Raw genomic sequence first — 20,644 nt, forward strand, 5'->3', positions numbered from 1 at the left:
AAAAATAAAATGGCAATAAATACATATCTATCAACACTTGCATCTAAAAATCAAAATAAACTAGCAAGAAATCTAATGAACAAAATAAAGTGGTGAATAAAATAGAACCAGAGGCATGGAAACATGAAACAGACTGATGAATTTCAGAGGGAAAGGGGGAGGGGAGACAGGAAGAGATTAATCAAAGATCTTACCTATGGACACAAGACAAAAGGGTGGTGAAGGCCTGGGGTGTGGTGGGAACTGGGTGGAGGGGGCAATGGGGGTTAAAAAGAGGGACACCTGTAATACTCTCAACAATAAAGATTTGGGGGGGGGGGAAGAAGAATAGATTCAAACAGGAAAAAAATCATTGCACATAGTAAAGGTAAGAGCTGGAAACACCTATTTGTTCTTATTCTTTGATGTCAGATTCCAACTTGGCTCAGGTTAGATGTGATTAAGGAAAACAAATATATACACAATATATACTATATACAAGACATTACGGTGGGTGTGTTGAGTAAAAATACACATAAGGTTAAAGTTCCTGTTTTCAAGGAAGTGATATAGTCTAGACTAGAGGAAGAGCAGATAATGGGGATAGAGTGGGGATACCCTAGATATACAGAGGAAATCATGATTACGTAAAACAGGGCCTTAGCACTAACTGGTTTGGCTCAGTGGATAGAGTGTCGGCCTGTGGACTGAAGGGTCCCAGGTTCAATTCCAGTCAAGGGCATGTACTTTGGTTGTGGGTACATCCCCAGTAGGAGGTGTGCAGGAGGCAGCTGATCGATGTTTCTCTCTCACCAATGTTTCTAACTCTCTATTCCTCTCCCTTCCTCTCTGTAAAAAATCAATAAAATATATTAAACACACACACACACACACACAAAAAAAAAAAAAAAACAGGGCCCTTGATCACCATGTGGTTCTGAAAGCCCTCCTAGACTAAGTGTTTTATATCTTGAGTCTGGAAGCGTAAGTACATAAGTACAAGATTTAGAAAGACTTAAAGAGTTGGTACTGAGAGTGGAAAACATCATTTGATAAAAATCACCTTCTGTGTGAAACTACTGTAGTCCTAAATTATTCATGTAAAAGTATGAAGCAAATGAGTCTCTAAAGCAGAGACTGAGGCACTTACCTGGGGAGCTTTTTGTGCCTGGAGGAATATGGCTTTTTACCCTGAAGGCTACAGTGAGATAATAAAGCATTTTAAGCATGACAATGATAAGATCCAATTTATATATTTTTAAAAAATTGTTCAGGCCACTGTATAGGTTATAGTTTTAGGATGCCAAGACTTGAGGTAAAAGGCAGTTGTTGTCCAAACCAGAGGTGATTGAGAGACTATACTAAATTGGTAGTCACAGGAAAGAGAAGGGAACAGCTACAAATAACACTTAGAAGATAATATATGAAGGACAGTGACAATTGACTAGTTGGGAGTAAGAATGAGACGATTTTGGTCTTGGAGAAGAAGTGATTTAAGAAAGTATTACAGGGATCCCAATATGGGGGCTGGTCGGACGACAGTGAGGGAGAGTGTGAGTGAGTAAAAGAGTGAGAGGGGAGTGTGTGGACATGTATGGTGTGTGTGTGTGTGTGTGTGTGTGTGTGTGTGTGGCAGTTAATTCTCACAAGAATCTCTGGGCTGGTAGATCAGGCTCTCCTGGACAGGGAGCCCCTGCTATGGCCACAGGCACTCCCTGGATGGCAGGGCTCTGGCACAGAAACCACGCCATCATGAAGGGGAAAGCAGCAGAAGCCAGGAGCACAGGCTCATCACCACCCAAACTGGCCTTGGACACTACCCCAACATGTGCAGTGAGACACTTACCAGCCATAACTTGCAAGGGACCCTTGCTGTGCCTTTACAGTGAGTCGCACACCAGCTGGCTTGGGACATCATAGGAAGTCGCACACCAGAGGAACTGTGTGCATGCCCAGGCTAAGGGACCAGATCCAGGGAAGGGAGTACAACTCAGAACAGAGACAATAAAGGTGTGAAACTCGAGGCAGACCCAGCCTCTGGGCTAAGGAGTCCCTGACCACTGGACTACTAGGGTCTTCAACCTCTTGGACCTCAATCAGGTTGCCCAGGGCCAGAAAGGGACAGTGACTCACATGTATCTGCCCTAGAGAAGCTTCACCAAGGATAGATACACCAAGGGACAAGATTCAACAATATCAGAGCAAAATCCAGCAAAACCCAATCTCACTGGCAGAAAGAGAAGAGATCCTTCCCACAGGACATCTGCAATCAGGTGGGCAGGAAAAACACCCACCATATTCTCTGGAAGCTAAACAATACCTCCCACTCCTAAAGCCCTGCCAGATACAGACTTTTGGGGGATTAAGATTGACAGCTGGCTGACAGGTGAAGGAGGGCAGAGGTGAAGCCCAGGGAGCCAGGGGAACATTGCTGAACCAGGCTTGAGCCACATGCAGCTAACAAGGCTATTTTAGAGGGCAGATTGACCCCTCCTGCTTGTGGCTAAGGCCTGTGGAGACAGACACAAGTGTTTGATCAGTTGATCAATGGATTTCCTGGAGCAGCAAGCAGCACATCCACAACAGCTTGCATGATGAGGTCGGAAATGAGTCACATAATCAGATAACATTTGAGGAGACTCCATACAACAAAAGGTTAATAACAATCAAGACCCAGCTACATCAGAAGAACACAAATAACTCAAGTAGGGGCATCTCCTAGAACACCCAGCTCAGGAGATCTGAGAGACTGCACCACTGGGTTTCACAAAACACCTTCTACATAGGACTACCCCCCCAAAAAATCTGGGTGGCATAGCAGTTTGACATAGAAACAAATACAAAGGGACAGCAAAAAATGGGGAGACAAAGAAACAATCCCCAAAGGGGAAAAAAAGGTGGAATTGCCAGAAAAGCAACTAATGAAATGGAGGCACATAACCTGTCAGACAAAGAATTCAAAGTAAAAAAAAAAAAAATGCTCATCTGTTATTATCAGTGAGATGCAAATGAAAATGACATCTGTCAGAATGGCTATCATCAACAAATCCACAAATGACAAGTGCTCGAGAGGATGTGGAGAAAAGGGAACCCTAGTACACTGCTGGTGGGATTGCAGACTGGTGCAGCCTCTGTGAAAAACAGTATGGGTTTTCCTCAAAAAATAAAAAATAGAACTGCCATTTGACTCAGTGACCCTACTTCTAGGAATATATCCTAAGAAATCAGAAACACCAATCAGAAAGGACATATGCACCCCTATGTTCATAGCAGTGTAATTTACAATAGCTTAGATTTGGAAATAGCATAAGTGCCCATTAGCTGGTGAGTGGATTAAAAAACTGTGCTACATCTACACAATGGAATACTACACTGCTGTAAAAACAAAAGAACTCTTACCATTTGCAACAGCATGGATGGACCTAGAGAGCATTATGCTAAGCGAAATACTAGTAAGCCAGTCAAAGAAAAATAAGTATTACATGATCTCAGTCATATGTGGAATCTAATGAACAGCATAAACTGATGAACAAAAATAGACCCAGAGACATAGAAACATTGAACAGACTGTCAAACCTCAGAGGGAAGGCAGGGGAGGGTGGGTGGGTGGGAAGAAATCAACCAATGAACTTGTATGTATATATATATGGACACAGACAGTAGGCAGATGGAGGCCTGGGCTAGGGGTTGGGAGCAGGCTGAGAGAGGTCAATGAGGGGAAAAGGGGACATATGTAATACTTGGAACGATAATTAAAAAAAAGAAGCTATTACATGTATTTGGGAATGTGGGGGGAAAAGTGTCTTAGGGTAGAGAGGAATGAACATAATTGGTTAAAATTGGTATGTTAGATATCCAAAATTTTCAAATGAATAATAAAGTTTTGAAATTTGAGAGTCAAGCTGGGCATGGAATTCATAATTAAAACCAGAGATCACCCAAGAAAAGTGAGAATACAAAAAGAGAGGAGCAGTAGGCCAAAGTCAGATCCCCTGTGTAACAAATGTGATATGGCAATTAAGGATACTTTGAAGGAAGTCAGGCAGTAGGAGAACAAGAGAGTATAATGTGATCTAGAAGTTAAGGAACTCTGGTTCAACATTTTTCAAACTGATATTCCTTAGAAACATAGCTTTTGAAATATGTTAATGTGGGGAAAATGTATACTTTAATGTGTTTGGAAAATTCTGGGTTTAAAAATGTCACATGCATTGTTTTTTAATGGACTTTTCCAACTCTTTAACTTGTAAATAAATTAATATGTACTTCTCTAACACTTTGGCCTAAGAAGAGGTTTAGGGTGAAGCCAAAAGGAGTGAATAGAAATGAGGAACTAAGAGATAAAAACTGAAGTCTAGAAGCTTCACAAAGAAAGGGAGACAAAGATCAAGGAGTAACTAGAACTGACAGGGGACAGTATGACCAAATCCCTCTTAGAAGAGTAATTGGCTTAAAGAGGATGAAAGATATATTTTCTGAAACTGGAGAAAATTTATGAATACAGAGGCAGAAAAATCTTTAAACAGAGAAAGACATCAAGATAAATTACAAAATTTCCTTTTTCTCCAAAATATGAATACTTCATTAATTATAAAATCAGGATGGGCAAATGTTTTTGAATTTTTCTAGGAAGAGGCCATATATTTAACCATCCTCTCAAAGAGATGTGTGACCCCAAAACAGGATAAAGACCGCTATTCCACACTGTATAACCTGAGGTTTTTATCTTTGATTTCTTAACCTAAAAACTCTGACATTCAAAGCTTCATGTGTTTTTTCAGTTTAGTCTCACTACTCCCCTTTATATCCTAATCACTGGCCAACCTTATTTTCTCCTGTTCAAATTCTCTTCCCTTCTTACAATTCTCTCTGCCCACATAACCACCTGTTAAATCCTACCTATCCATCACAGTTCAGTTCAGAGGCCACTGCCTTATCCAGTCCCAGCTACACCCCGCCCCTTCCCTCCCCCGCACCCTCATAAAAAGCTGGCAATCATCATAGTTCTATGAATGTCTATAATTTTTTTCTGTCCCTTTCTTGGGAAGAGGTAGTAAAAAGCCCTGACTTTGGACTCAGATAACCAGTTGAATTCCATCTCTATCATTTACTAGTTGTATGACTTTCCCTACATTACTTTGCATAGTCTCAATTTCTTACCATAAAATAGAGATAACAGCAGTACCTATCTCATAGATCTGTTATGAGGAATAAGATTAGTTAATGTAAAGTGCTTTAACAATACTAAGCTAAACCCTCTCTTCCTTATGTCAAAATTGTTCCTGTATGTATTATGTTTACTCTGTAGTATAAGTTCTTTGTTGGTGAAATTCATGTTTTATATTTACTATATTCTTTCTTGGTGCCCAAGACAGTGAATATTTTTTTGTTGACTACATGAATGAATGAATGCTGAGTTAAATATGCCTAAGCATTTAATTTACAAAGAGGGAACAACTTAGTAAAATATGGCAGTTATAAAATTTGCTATTTAAAAATAAATAGTATGCATATGATACAGCTAGAATAACCAATTACATTATAACTCTCATTTGTTCTCAGCATATTTTTAAATTTATGCTTTCTCTAAAATTCAGTGTCTTTCATATTTTTAAATAACAATTTGAAATAAATTCCAGAAAAATATAAAACATGTAATCTGTTTTAAGTGAGCTTTTTACTATGACATATACGTGCAACAATGGTGTAATTTTCTATAATCAATTCCATAAACACAGATTGCATGCTATGTGACAGATATTGTGTTAGATGAAGAAGATAATGCTGTCTTCAAGTAGCTTATGCCAACTGGGAGAAACAGACTTCTAAACATATGTATTCAAGGTATTATAAATGCTGCAAGTAAAGAGGTCCCCAGGAAATTATGGAAATCTATAGGCAAGGCACTTAGTCCAAACAAAGGTTGCAAGACATAGTCTTCATTGTCTAAGAGATTTAAATCATCACCTCTGGTTTATTCACTCAGCTAGTCTAGTAGGAATTTATTCTTCTCCATCGTTAAATGATATCCTAGGACTATAAAACAGTCAGTACTCCTCCAGAAAGTGAAAAATGTATCCCATATGTTAACTAAATGTGACATAACAAGAAACACAAAATGTCAGCTGACTCACCTATTGAATCAAAAGGCAGAACAAATGATCACATAAAACTCTTATTAGTATGTTTTTGTGCTAGAAAATAACTCAGTGATATTTTACTTAGAGTATATATGCTTTGTAAACTTTTTCTTTTATAAAGTCATTCATCGCCTTTGTTGAATATACACTACTTTTGTTGGTTTATCTGTTCTGAAATATATTCAAAATCATAAATGGTAGGTATCATATTGTCTCTCAGTATTTTTAAAAAATATTTATGCCCTAGCTGGTTTGTCTCAGTGGATAGAGCATTGGCCTGCAGACTGAAAGGTCCCAAGTTGGATTCCGGTCAAGGGTACATGCCTGGGTTGTGAGCTCAATCCCCAGTAGGGGGCGTGCAGGAGGTAGCCAATCAGTGATTCTCTCTCATCATTGATGTTTCCATCTCTGTCTCCCTCTCCCTTCCGCTCTGAAATTAATAAAAATATATTTTAAAAATATATATTTATTATAAATACATTAAATAAAATGTAATTTGAGGTGTTAGTGCAAAAATAGATGTTCTACCATGATTAACATATTTTGTCTTCAAAGGCTTTCTGTTTCTGTTTCAGACTATTGTATGTTGAGTTTTACCAAAGATTGGTTTACTCAGATCTGAAAAGATTAATGTGCCTTGTTAAGCACCTGTCTCATTTTTTACAGTAATAATATGAGGAAACTGGTGCACTCGGGATCATTGGTTATTGTTAATCTCAGTCTAAGGATGGATTATGGTTAAGAAGTCACCAACAGGCACAAAGAGGCAATTTCTTCAGCACAGTGAGCTTTGTAGTATAAAATTTGGGCTTATAGAATGTTTATAATTGTTTTGGGTGTGTGTGCATGAGTGTGCGTGTGTGTGAATTAAGGAAAGCGGGAATAATGCTGAAAGTTAAATTCATAACTCTTGAAGTATGTATTCTACTAGTTGGTCAGGTGATACTTTCCTAATTTAAGCAAAATGATTCTATAACTATTTTCAAGCAAGAAAAGTTTTTGAAAATTTCAGAGGATCACATAATATATTTAGACCATTATCAATATTCTCTGCTTATAAGAAAAGAGTCATTGTCTGGAGATTGTATAACTGTAATTATTTTTTTCCATGAAGCATTTTATTTTATTTATATAGCTATTATTTTTTGACACATCATTTTATTTTTATTTTTTTATAATTTATCTTTATTGTTGAAACCTTAAAGCATTTTAAATGTTTGAAACCCAGGGAACTATCCTGAATTAGAGCCATCTAAGATTTCTGCAGCATTTTCCCCTTAACTTCCCTCTCCCCCAGGCACAGACACAAACACCTCTGTTTTCTTAATTCCTAATAAAGCTTTTGTGGGATTCCAAAACAAAGTTCAAACTTTCTCATATTCTTCACTAATTAAAGTTACTCTGAGATTAAAGCATTATATTCTTTTAATTATATGGGGAAAATAATATAAGTTCAAAGTAATAATAAATAGTTTAGGTATGTTTAACTTACTTTGGCTGTGAGTTATTTTCCTACAAAATTTATCACTGTAAAAATAATTGTAAAAATTTACTTCCCTATATTTTTGTCTGAATATTTTTTTGGAATGATATTCTTTTGCACTAAAAATAAAGGATTTCCAATGTTATTTCTTCTAAATAATGTCAAGATTTTAAGTTTACTTATTTTACAAAGATTAGTCCATGTTTATATCCTAAAATAATAATCTCTTACATGTTCCAAAAACAAATTGAACATATGGTTCCAAGTAACTGAGGTTGGGGAAAATCCATATTTTGTTAATATTAAACTAAGTTTAGAAAATATTCAAGTGATTCTAAAATACATTATAACTCATGTACACTATTTTTTGCCAATTCAGAGTCATCCATTACTTGTAACAATGCCAGTTTTAATTAACTTCAACTCTTTGACCCTATACCAGTATATAGGTTGGGACAAAAGTAGGTTTACAGTTTTGAGTGGTAGAAACAGGGTTTATTCTTATATTGTTATTTATTAATTGTTGTATTATTAATCAACTAGAGGCCCAATGCACAAAATTCGTGCATGGGGAGGGGTCCCTCAGCCTGACCTGTACCCTCTCGAATCTGGGAGCCCTGTGGGATTGGGCCTAAACTGGCAGTTGGACATCTTTCTCGCAATCTGGGACCTCTGGCTCCTAACCGCTCACCTGCCTGCCTGCCCTAACAATTCTGCCTGCTGGCCTGATCCCCCTAACTCCTCTCCCCTGCTGGCCTGATCTCCCTAACTGTCCTCCCCTGCTGGCCAGATCACCCCTAACTGCCCTCCCCTGCTGGCCAGGTCACCCCTAACTGCCCTCCCCTGCTGGCCTGGTCACCCCTATTAACTTTTTTTTAAAGCTTATCCCTTTCACACACAATGTATTTGACTTCCTTATTGGCTTCTCCCTCTCACACAATTTTTCTCTCTCCTTTATGTAACACTTTTTCCTACTGACTCATCATTTATAAACTTTTCTTTCCTTCTTATTTCCTACTTCTGTTCCATCATCCTTCTTCCCATCTTTCTCCTACCCTTCCTTCCTGCCCACATTCCTTCTTTCCTTTATCTTTACCCCCCTCTTCCCTCCCCTTTTCCTTCCTTCCCACCTTAATTTTTTTCTTCACTTCCTCCCTCGGACCTGCTTTGCTCCCTCCCCCATTTTTTCCTTCTTCTCATTCTCCTCTTAAGCTCTACCAGCTCCCCTGTAAAGCTTTTCTTCCCTCCCTCTTTATCTCTCATCCTACCTTTCCCTACACTCTTCTCTACTTACTTCCACTGTTTTAATATCTATCTATCTACCTGCCTTATTATTCACTATCATTTATCTATTTTCTTTTCTGACTCCTACTTTTAAAATCTGTTTCCAGTACGCAACTATACTTGATTTTCATTATAGCTCCTACAGTTCTCTCATACATCCTCTTTCCTTCTTTAACTCTGTTCTCTACTGACTCCTTTATAAAGTTCTTCCCTCCCTTCTTCCCTTCTCCCCTTCTTCCCCATCCTCCCCCCTCCTCCCTCACTCTTTTACTCTTTTTACAGGCTAATTAAAAATTCTATGCTTTTCATCCTGTCTTAGTACTGACTGCTTTCCTCTCGGACCTGTAGCCGCCTCTGTTTGGGCACTCGGGCCCCTCTCATACCGGCTTTGAGGGGCCGAGCATCGACGCAGCTGTGTCTTGCCTACTGTGGCCTGTGCCTCCTCTCTCCAAGTTGGGGGAGGGTCCAGCCGGCCAGGCCGGCATCCATCGTGCGGACTGCTGCATTATGTGCGCACGTGTGTGCATTCATGCACGTGTGAGGCTTTTCTCCCGTTGAGTACTGAAGGTGGGTGGGACGCAGAGGCCTTTCCTGTGGTCTCCACAGTGGCGGGGCCAGGTCCGCTAGGCCAGGTTGCGCCCTTGGGAAGATCGACCAGCGTTCTGGGCATCGCAGAGCCTCACTGTGAGTCTGTGGCGGTGGGATCCCCACGTTGTTTACCCCGGTGGCCTGTCCAGGTTCAGTACCTTACCTTGACGTCCACTGTCTGTTGTTGCGCCCTGGCCCTTTCTTTGTGTTGGGTCCACACCCTCTCGATTTGCATGCGCAACCCCTCCCGGGGGTCACTGCCAATGCGTGCACCCCCTGGTTGGCGTTTGCCAACCGCACCCAGAGAACTGGCCTTCTGCAATGCGGGTGTCACCCCTGCCCCCCCCCCACACACACACATTAGGGGGAGGTTGGTGGCATCCCCCTGCAGAGTGCTCTTCGATGGGGCACAGTGTTGTGGGGGTGTTTGTCCATTGCGTGCACCCGGGAGAAAAACAGGACCCAGGTGCCTGAGGCAGGGAAGCAAGCCTCACGCAAGTCCCCCTGATGTGCACGCAGCCTCCTGCTGGTCTGTCAATATGCAAATTGGTCGGTACTGTGACACCTTTAGGATCCAATTGCATATTACCTCTTTATTATATAGATATGAACAATTATTAATCCACTAGGGGTCCAGTGCACGAAATTCGTGCCTGGGTAGGGTCCCTAGGCCTGGCCTGCAATCAGGGCTGATCAGGGCCTTCCAGCTGTGGCAGGGGCCTTCCTTTGTTATGTGCTGCCCCCTGGTAATCAACGCATGTCATAGTGAGCGATCGAACTCCTGGTCTCCTGGTCAAACTCCCGAGGGGACAGTTTGCATATTAGGCTTTTATATATATAGATTCCTTTTTGTTCTTTATATTGAAAATTTAATTGCCATAAATTGCCTTTTAAAAATTTATCTTTATTGTTGAAAGTATTACAGATGTCCACTTCCCTCCCCCATTAACCCCCTCCACTCTGCACCCATTCCCCCCTCCCCTAAGCCTTCACCACACTATTGTCTTTGTCTATGGTTTATGCATATAAGGTTTTTGGTTAATCTCTCCCCCCCACCCCCCTCAGTCCCCTCAGCCTTCCCTCTGAGATTCCTCAGTCTGTTCCATGCTTCTATGTCTCTGGATCTATTTTGTTCATCCATTTATTTTGTTCATTAGATTCTACATATGAGTGAGATCATGTGATACTTGTCTTTCTCTGACTGGGTTATTTCACTTAGCATAATACTCTCCAGGTCACTCCACACTGTCTCAAAGGGTAAGAGATCTTTTTATTTTACAGCTGCATAGTGTTCCATGGTGTAAATGTATCCCAGTTGTTGTTTATTTTTTATTTTTTATTTTTGGTATAGCAAAGGTGGAGATTTATTTTTTTCTCTCTTTATTTTATTGTTTAAAGTATTACAAATAGTAGTACATAGGTCTCCTTTTATTCCCAACTGACCTTCCCCCAGCCTCCCCTACCCCTCGGCACATGCCCTCCCCCCCCCCAGTGTTTTGCGTCCATTGCTTATGCTTATATGCATGCATACAAGTCCTTTGTTTGATCTCTTACCTCACCCCCTCAACACTCCCCAGCCTTCCTGCTGTAGTTTGACAGTCTGTTTGATGCTTCTCTGCCTCTGTATCTATTTTTGTTTATCAGCTTATAATGTTTTTTATTATCCATAAATGAGTGAGATCATGTGGTATTTTTCTTTAACTGACTGGCTTATTTCACTTAGCATAATGCTCTCGTTCCATCTGTGCTGTTGCAAATGGTAAGAATTCCTTCTTTTTTATAGCAGCATAGTATTCCATTGTGCAGATGTACCACAGTTTTCTAATCCATTCATCTGCTGATGGGCATTTAGGCTGTTTCCAAAGCTTAGCTATTGTAAATTGTGCTGCTATGAACATAGGGGTGCATATATCCTTTCTGATAGGTGTTTCTGTTTTCTTGGGATATATTCCTACAAGTGGTATTACTGGGTCAAATGGCAGTTCCATTTTTAATTTTTTGAGGAAACGCCATACTGTTTTCCACAGTGGCTGCACCAGTCTGGATTCCCACCAGCAGTGAAGGAGGGTTCCTTTATCTCCGCATCCTCTCCAGCACTTGTTGTTTGTTGATTTGTTGATGATAGTCATTCTGACAGATGTGAAGTGGCACCTCATTGTCATTTTGATTTGCATCTCTCGGATGATTAGTAACTTTGAGCATGTTTTCATATGTCTCTTGGCTTTCTAAATGTCCTCTTTTAAAAAGTATCTATTTAGATCCTTTGCCCATTTTTTGATTGGGTTGTTTATCTTCCTTTTGTTAAGTTGTATAAGTTCCCTGTAAATTTTGGAGATTAAACCCTTATTAGAGATAACATTGGCAAATATGTTCTCCCATGCAGTGGGCTTTCTTGTTGTTTTGCTGATGGTTTCTTTTATTTTTTATTTTTTAAAATATATTTTATTGATTTTTTACAGAGAGGAAGGGAGAGGGATAGAGAGTTAGAAACATCGATGAGAGAGAAACATGCATCAGCTGCCTCCTGCACACCTGCTACTGGGGATGTGCCCACACCAAGGTACATGCCCTTGACCGGAATCGAGCATGGGACCTTTCAGTCCACAGGCTGATGCTTTATCCACTGAGCCAAACCAGTTAGGGCTGATGGTTTCTTTTGCTGTGCAGAAGGTTTTTATTTTGATGTCGACCCATTTGTTTATTTTCTCTTTAGTTTCCATTGACCCCTAGGTATCATGAAGATATAAGCAGTATCGATGAAGATACTGTTTCAGCATATATCTGAGATTTTGTTGCCTGTGGATTCCTGTAATATTTTTATGGTTTACTGTCTTATGTTTAGTGCTTTATCCATTTTGAGTTTATTTTTGTGTATGGTGTAAGTTGGTCTAGTAACTAGCCAGGGGTGGGCAAACTTTTTGACTCGAGGGACACAATGGGTTCTTAAACTGGACCGGAGGGCCGGAACAAAAGCATGGATGGAGTGTTTGTGTGAACTAATATAAATTCAAAGTAAAGGAGCGGAGGGGAGAGCAAGAGAACCGGATAGAACAGCCGGATCCGGCCCACGGGCCATAGTTTGCCCACGGCTGAACTAGACTCTAGTTTCATTTTTTTGCATGTGTCTGACCATATTTCCCAGCACCATTTATTGAAGAGATTGTCTTGACTCCACTGAATGTTCTTGCCTCCTTGGGAATTGCATTGAATTTATAGATTGCTTGGGTAGTATGGACATTTTAATAATGTTGATTCTACCAATCAATGAACCTGGTATGTTCTTCCATTTGTTCATGTCTTCCTCTATCTCTTTGTTCAGTGTTCTGAAATTTTCTGAGTACAGGTCCTTTACCTCCTTGGTTAAGTTTATTCTTAGATATCTTAATTTTTTTGTTGCAATGGTAAATGGGATTGCTTTTTAAATTTCTCTTTCTGTGAGTTCATTATTGGTATATAGAAAAGCCATAGACTTCTGAGTGTTAATTTTGTAAACTGTTACATTGCTGAATTCATTTATAAAGTCTAGTAGTTTTTTAATGGAGTCTTTCAGGTTTTCTATGTACAATATAATGTCATCTGCGAATAAGGACAGTTTTACTTCTTTTCCTGTTTGGATGCCTTTTATTTCTTCTTCTTGTCTGATCACCATGGCTAGTACTTCCAGTACTATGTCAAACAGGAGGGGTGAGAGTGGGCATCCCTGTCTTATTCCTGTTCTTAGTGGAAATGGTTTTAGTTTTTGTCCATTGAGTATGATGTTGGCTCTGGGTTTGTCATATATGGTTTTTATTATGTTGAGGTATGATCCTTCTATTCCTACCTTGCAAATATTCCTACCTTTTTTTTTTTATCAAGAAAGGGTGTTGGATTTTGTCAAATGCTTTTTCTGCATCAATAGATATAATTATATGGTTTTTATCTCTCAGTTTGTTTATATGGTGTATCATATTTATTGATTTGCGGATATTGTACCATCCTTGCATCCCCGGAATAAATCTCACTTGGTCATGCTGTATGATCTTTCTAATGTAATGCTGGATTCGATTTGCTAGAATTTTGTTGAGCATTTTGGCATCTAAGTTCATGAGGGATATTGGCCTGTCATTCTCTTTGTGTTGTCTTTATCTTGTTTGGGATTAGGGTAATGCTGGCTTTGTAGAAAGAGCTTGGAAGTGCTCCTTCCTCTTGAATTTTTTGGAATAGTCTGAGGAAGATAGGATTTATTTCTTCTTTGAATGTTTGGTAAAACTCCCCTGTGAAGGCCTCTGGTCCAGGGCTTTTGTTTGTTGGAAGTTTTTTTGATGACTGCTTCAATTTCCTCCATAGTTATCTGACTATTCAGATTTTTTGATTCCTCCTGGTTGAGTTTTGGAAGGTCCTAATTTTTTAGGAATATGTCCATTTCTTCTAGGTTGACCAGTTTGTTGGAGTAGAGTTGATCATAGTATTTTTTTATGATTCTTTGTATATCTGTGGGGTCTGTTGTTATTTCACCTCTTTCATTTCTGATTTTGTTTATTTGGGTCCTCTCTCTTTGCTTCTTGGTGAGCCTGGCTAGAGGTTCATCAATCTTGTTTATCCTTTCAAAGATCCAGCTCTTGGTTTCATTGATCTTTTGTTATTTTGGTCTCTATGTCATTTCATTCAGCTCTGATCTTCATGATTTCCTTCCTTCTGCTCACTTTGGGCTTTTCTTGTTGCTCTCTTTCTAATTCTCCAAGTTGCAGAGTTAGGTGGTTTATTATCAGTTTTTTTGTTTTTTGAGGTAGGCCTATAATGCTATGAACTCCCTCTCAGGACTGCTTTCACTGTGTCCCAGAGATTTTGGATTGTTGTGTTTTCATTGTCATGTGTTTCCAGGATGTTTTTTATTTCTTCTTTGATCTCTTTGGTAACCCAATCATTGTTTAATAGCATGCTGTTCAGTCTCCATGTGTTTGATTTCTTTGGATTGTTTTTATTGTAGTTGATTTCCAGTTTTATGCTACTGTGATCTGAGAATATGCTTGATATGATTTCAATCCTCTTGAATTTGGAGAGACTTTGCCTGTGTCCCAATATGTGGTCTATCTTTGAAAATGTCCCATGTGCACTTGAGAAGAATGTATATTCTGTAGTTTTGGGGTGGAATATTCTAAAGATGTTGATTTAGTCCATCTGATCTAGTGAGTCATTTAGGATTGATATATCTTTGCTAATTTTTTGTCTAGAGGATTTATCCAGTGATGTTAATGGGGTATTAAAGTCTCCTACTATGACTGTGTTGCTCTCAATCTCACCCCTGATATCTTCCAGAAGGTTTTTATGCACTTTTGTGCTCCTGCATTGGGTGCATAAATGTTTACCAGAGTTATATCCTCTTCTTGTATCGATCCCTGTAGAATTAGGAAGTGGCCTTCCTTGTCTCATGTTATGGCATTCACTTTGTGGTCTATTTTGTCAGATATAAGTATTGCTACCCCAGCCTTTTTTTCATTTCCATTTGCCTGATAGATCTTTTTCCATCCCTTCACATTCAGTCTGTGTGAGTCCCTTGTTCTGAGGTGGGTCTCCTGTAGACAGCATATATATGGGTCATGTTTTCTTATCCATTCAGTCACTGGATGACTTTTGATTGATGCATTTCATCCATTTATGTTTAATGTTATTATTGATAGGTACTTGTTTGTAGCCATTTCTGTATTTTATGCCTTTGTTCCTTCCTCCCTTTCTATTTCTTCTTTTCTCAGCTTTCACTTTAGCATTTATTGCATTTCTGGCTTTGTATTAATAAACTCCCTTAGCCTTTTTTTTGTCTGCGAAGCTCCTGATTTCCCCTTCAATTTTGATTGATAGTCTTGCTCGATAGAGTATTCTTTGAATCATTCCTTTTCTCTGCATCACTTTGTATATCTCCTTCCATTCCCTTCTAGCTTGATATGTTTCTATTGAGAAATCATTTGATAATCTGATGGGGGATTCTTTTTAGGTAACTCCCTGTCTTTCTCTTGCAACCTTTAAGATTCTCTCTTTGTCGTCTTCATTTGCCATTGTAATTATGATGTGTCTTGGTGTGGGTTTTTGGGATTCATCTTGCTTGGGACTCTCTGTACCTGTGTAACTTTTTTCTTCCCCATATCAGGGAAGTTTTCTGTCATTATTTCTTCAAATAGATTTTCTAACCCTTGCTGCTCTTCTTGTCCTTCTGGCAGTTTTATTATATGTATGTTACTTCGTTTTGCGTTGTCCCAAACCTCCCTTAGGCTCTCCTCCTGTTTTTTACTTTTTTTCTTTAGTTGCAGTTCAGATCGGGCTTGTTTCTGTACCTCATCTTCTAACTCACTAATTCAGTCCTCCGCTTCTTCTAGTCTAGTGTTGAAACCTTCCATGGTGTTTTTGATTGTAGCTATATCACTTTTCATTTCTTCCTGATTTTTGCATAGGTTGATATTCTCATTCATCTGGTGTATGAACTCTATAACCATTACTCTGAATTCTTTTTCTGTCATGTTGCATGCTTCCATTTCACTTATTTTCTTTTTTGGCGATTCCTCATTTTCTTTCCTCAGGGGATTCTTTCATGTCTCCCCATTCTAACTATCACCAGAAGGTTCAAATGTCAAGTTGCAGGGGTATGGGCCATGTGCAGTGGGAGCTTCGCACCCCCCGAGTGTCACTGAAGAGCTCTGACACCAGATATGTGGCTGCTGTGGGTTGGTGGGATCCACACTCGCCCAGAATCAGAGTCTCCGGCACTTAATGTGGCCCCATGTGCATACCTAGAATCAGGTACCCCACCTGCACCACTCTTGAACAGAGACCCCCGCTGGCATGTGCCCAAAATCTGAGTCCCCTAGCATATGTCAGGAGTCAGAGACCCTCTGTGTCCATGCCGAGAATCGAGTATCAGAGTCTCTGTTGCTTGGTGCAGCCTGGAGCTGAAAATCAGTGTCCCTGTGTGCACAGGCACCAAGAATTGGCGTCACTGGCTCTTAGTGTGAATGTACTGGACATCAGGGATCCCAGGCGCACATGATGAGAAACAGAGTCAAGTCACTGGTGCTCAGTGCTGCCTCTCATGCAGATAATCAGGGTCCCCGGTCTGCTTTGGGGTCCAGGTTGCACAGTCGCACTGTGTTGGCAGGAGGTCCACTCCTGCCCTGCAGAAAACAGCCTTCCATGTGTGCTTGCCCTGAATCAAAGTCAGGTGGCACTGCTGCCCTTTGTGGGTGTGGACTCTGGTCACGCTGGTGCGTACTGCAGGAAACAAACTTCCCATGTCCATGCACCCAGGCTCAAATTCAGCGCAGCTTCCCTGTGTGGGCGTGGGGTCTGATCGCGGGAAACAACCTTCCCATGTCCATGCACCCAGACTCAAATTCAGGTAGAGCCACTGCTGCTATGTGTGGGCAGGAGGCCTGTTTGCATGGAGAGGGTCTGACAGTTCCTACGCCACTGCCACAGGCCAGCGGGGATGGGGATTGGCTCTGTGACTCACAGAAATCTGTGGCTGGGGTGCCTGGGGTCTTGGTGTCCATGGGTCTGAAGCTGTGGTCGCAGGTCTTTTATCCGAGTGGCTGTAGGTTCCCAGTTTGCGACTGAGACCAGATTGGGTAATGGTGAGACTAGGATCCTAGTCTCAAGCAGTTCAGTTCTTCAAGATGGTGTGGACTCTGTGCCAGCGATGTCCTCCCCGGAGTTTTTGCAGTGGCAGCCAGGTTTCACTGTCTAAGACAGCCTGGTTTGGCAACCCCTTGGAAGACCTGCAGGATCTTACTGTCCCTAGTTCTCACACATACACACGCCACACATCCACACACTCCTCTATTGCTTCCTCACTCTCTCACACACTTTCCCTCCCTACCTTCTTGCCGGACGCCATCTTCATTCCCCTCAGTTGTTGTTTTTTAATCCACTCATCTACTGATGGGCACTTGGACTATTTCCAGACCTTCACTATTGTAATCTGCATTGCTATGAACATAGGGATGCTTGTATTTTTTCTTATTAGTGTTTCAGGTTTCTTAGGATATATTCCTAGAAGTGAGGTCACTGGGTCAAATGGCAGTTCCATATTTAATTTTTTGAGGAATTTATTTAGTGGCTGCATCAGTCTGCATTTCTATCAGCAATGTGCTAGGGTTCCCTTTTCTCCACATCCTTGCCAGCATTTGTGGTTTGTTGATGGTAGTTGGCCAAGAGACATATGAAAAAATGCTCAAAGTCACTAATCATCAGAGAGATGCAAATTAAAATGACAATGAGGTATTACCTCACACCTGTCAGAATAAATTGCCTTTTAATTGCTAGAATGCTATTGACTCCCCCTCCCCCAAAATGATTAATTCCTGGTGTCTGAGAAGAAGGAAAGCAGCCCCTGACCTCTGGAAAGTGGCCTGGCCCTTAAAATGGAGGCCTTGGTATTGTTGGGAGTTGGCCTGGAGCTCATAGCTAGACCATGGTGATCTCCTTTTGGACATAGCCTCACAGAACACCAACATCAGACAAGGTCACGTGATAATGATGTGAGGCAAAAACAACCAGACAAAACAAGTTAATTCTGCATACTACCTAAATATTGAACATCTCCTCATCTGGCTAATAATATGAGTGACTGCTACTTCTTTGCCAATTGCAGCTGCTTTGATCTAGTTCTCCCTCCCTTTAGATAAGATTTATTAAGACACCCAATCAGAATTATCCCTGCTTCCTGACAGAGTCCAATTCAGAATAAAGTCCTGCTTCCTTCCTTGAACCCTTCCCAAAATCATTTAACCAAAGCCCAAATCCTATAGGAAGTCCTTCCAACACCCACTTGCTAAGTCACACCATTTCCTATGTCACCCTTGTTGCAATGAGCAACAAACCCAATTTTTTCAATTACAGATGTGTTTCTGGTGGTGTTTGGGCAAGAGGATATTCTCACATTCATAGCTGAAAATTTTGAATATTGAACTATAAATTTTATGTAAAATAATTTTGTAAACTATAAAGTTCTATTAAAAATTTGATGTATTAAGATTTCTAGGCTTAGAATTTTGTTTTCAGTAAATTCATCCAAACCCGTAAGTGTTTTTTTAACATTCTACTTTTAAAATATATTTCATGACTAGTTCCCTTCTCAAATATATAACATATGTTACTTTCTACTCTAGGTTTACCATCTTAGCGGATTAAAGACTCTATGGCTCTAAAGAGAATTTATTCTTTTAAAGATTCTTTGCACTATGCTTGGGAATTGACCTTTCTTTTAATTCAGATTTTAAATCAGCATTAAAATGAAAAGTTATATCCCTATCCTTCTTTCAAAAATAGTAATGGATCAAGATTTCTTAAACATTATATTCCCAATTCAAAAATGTAAATGATTTTTCTTTTTCTTTAATTACCACTTTAGATGATGCAGCTTTAAACTATTATAGGCATCAATAAGGGGAGGAGGTTTTGTCCCATCTATTTGTTTAACTATACTTTATTATTTGTCACTTATATGCATTGTATTTTATTTTTTTATTGCTATAGTATTGAGTGGATTGAATATATTCTACATTACATTTTGATAACATTATATTTTATCCTTTTATTGCTATAGTAGTGATTGGATTGAATATATCTACATTCAGGTCCCCAACTCACTACAGTAATCAAAGTTAAAGGTTAAATTATTACCAATTTATCTTCTAGAATAGAACCTGCTGGATCACCATTGCTCTTGCATCCAGAGATGCTGCCCCTTTTTAACTTTTTTTTTTTTTAAGGGATGGAGGCTTTCAAATATTCACTTCTTCCAGATGGAAGGTCTATTGGTTTGTGATTGTGCATTACATAAATATCTTAATATGAGATCCCTAAAATCATGAGGCCCTCCCAAAAAGGATTAATGTATAACTCCCTCTCTCTATTGCTGTAGTGGATTAACTTTGCATTCTCTCTGTGACTGGTTTGCTTCCTGAAGGCTACAACAAAAAGACTCAGTGCTCTTTAAACATGGAATTGGAAATTGTAATTGAATACTAGTATTTCCAAAGGACAAGGGTAAAAATGACACACTATTAAAGCTGAGTATTTTATGACGTGTCTTTCTTAAAGAAGGACCCGTTTGAAGCCCTTTTATAAACCCCCAGAAAATAGCAATTCAATAGAATAAGATTGGAGTAAAATCAAAAGGTAGTGCAGTGTCCTTTCAGAAACACAGAGAAACATGTAGAGAAAATGTGTTACCTGTTAAAAGTTTACAGAACTGTATTTGAAATTCATAATATATTTTAGTAAATCCGTGTGTATGGTTTTCATAATGTGTTTCATGATATATTTTCAGTTTTTCCAATTTAATTGTTTGGATCTGTTGAATTACTTTTTAAGAGAAAAAAGCAGTTTGCCATTTTTTATGTTTTTGACCATTTTTGGACTCCAATTGCCAGAAAACTCTATTAAACCAGAAATCACTATCCTTCTGTGTTTACAATAAGGACTTTCCTAAGGTTTTATTTAGCAAGGCCCAACGATGAATAAGAAGATATTTTGTTTCTGATGTGAATCGCATCACCTTCTTTCTCACCTTGTCCTAAATAGAAGTAAACCTGGGTTTCTCCAGAAGGGAAGTCGAAGAGTGGCATCCAAAGGAGTCCTGGTAGTTTAAGGGTTAAGGGAGCCGGTTGGATGCCCCTGACTTTGGGGATTTTGAGCTAGGCTTGGGAGAGGGGCGCCTCTGAGCGCCCGTACTGACCCTCCAATGAACACAAAGGAGGGCCTGGGGAATAGAAACCCAAACCCACTTGTAATCATACAAGAGATTCAGGCATAATTACTTGAGCAACCTAGATTAAGATTGATGAGTCTTTAAAGTGGCGCTTCAGATCGACCGCTTTGCCCTTTGGAAAGAAAAACCTCATGGAGCCAAGGTGGACCCCTGACTCCGCTGGCTCTGAAGCGGAAGCTGCAGGCCCGAGACCCCAGCCGGGCCCCTTGCGGGCTCCAGGCGGGGAGAGAAAGCAATAAAATAAACGAAAGGGTTTAGTGTTAGCGACCAGGCAGGCAGTCACGGTCCAGGGTGTAGGCTGACACTGACACAGTTTGCTTCACAGCCACCCCCTTAAGCGCTACGGAAGCCGGTCTAGTCCTCTCGGTGACTCTGGCGACAGAAAGGCCGGCTTTGTGCGGCTGGTGGCGAATTCCTGTGTGATTGTCCCCG

At 40.1% G+C, this 20,644-nt stretch overlaps 1 protein-coding gene across 3 annotated transcripts in view; it reads left to right on the plus strand.

Moving 5' to 3' along the window:
* NBEA (neurobeachin) overlaps positions 1-20,644 on the plus strand; it is a 954,039-nt gene that overhangs the window by 632,123 nt on the left and 301,272 nt on the right. The gene's annotated exons all lie outside the window — the stretch shown is intronic.

Source organism: Plecotus auritus (assembly GCF_963455305.1).
Source record: "Plecotus auritus genome assembly, chromosome: 3".
Lineage (NCBI taxonomy): Eukaryota > Metazoa > Chordata > Mammalia > Chiroptera > Vespertilionidae > Plecotus > Plecotus auritus.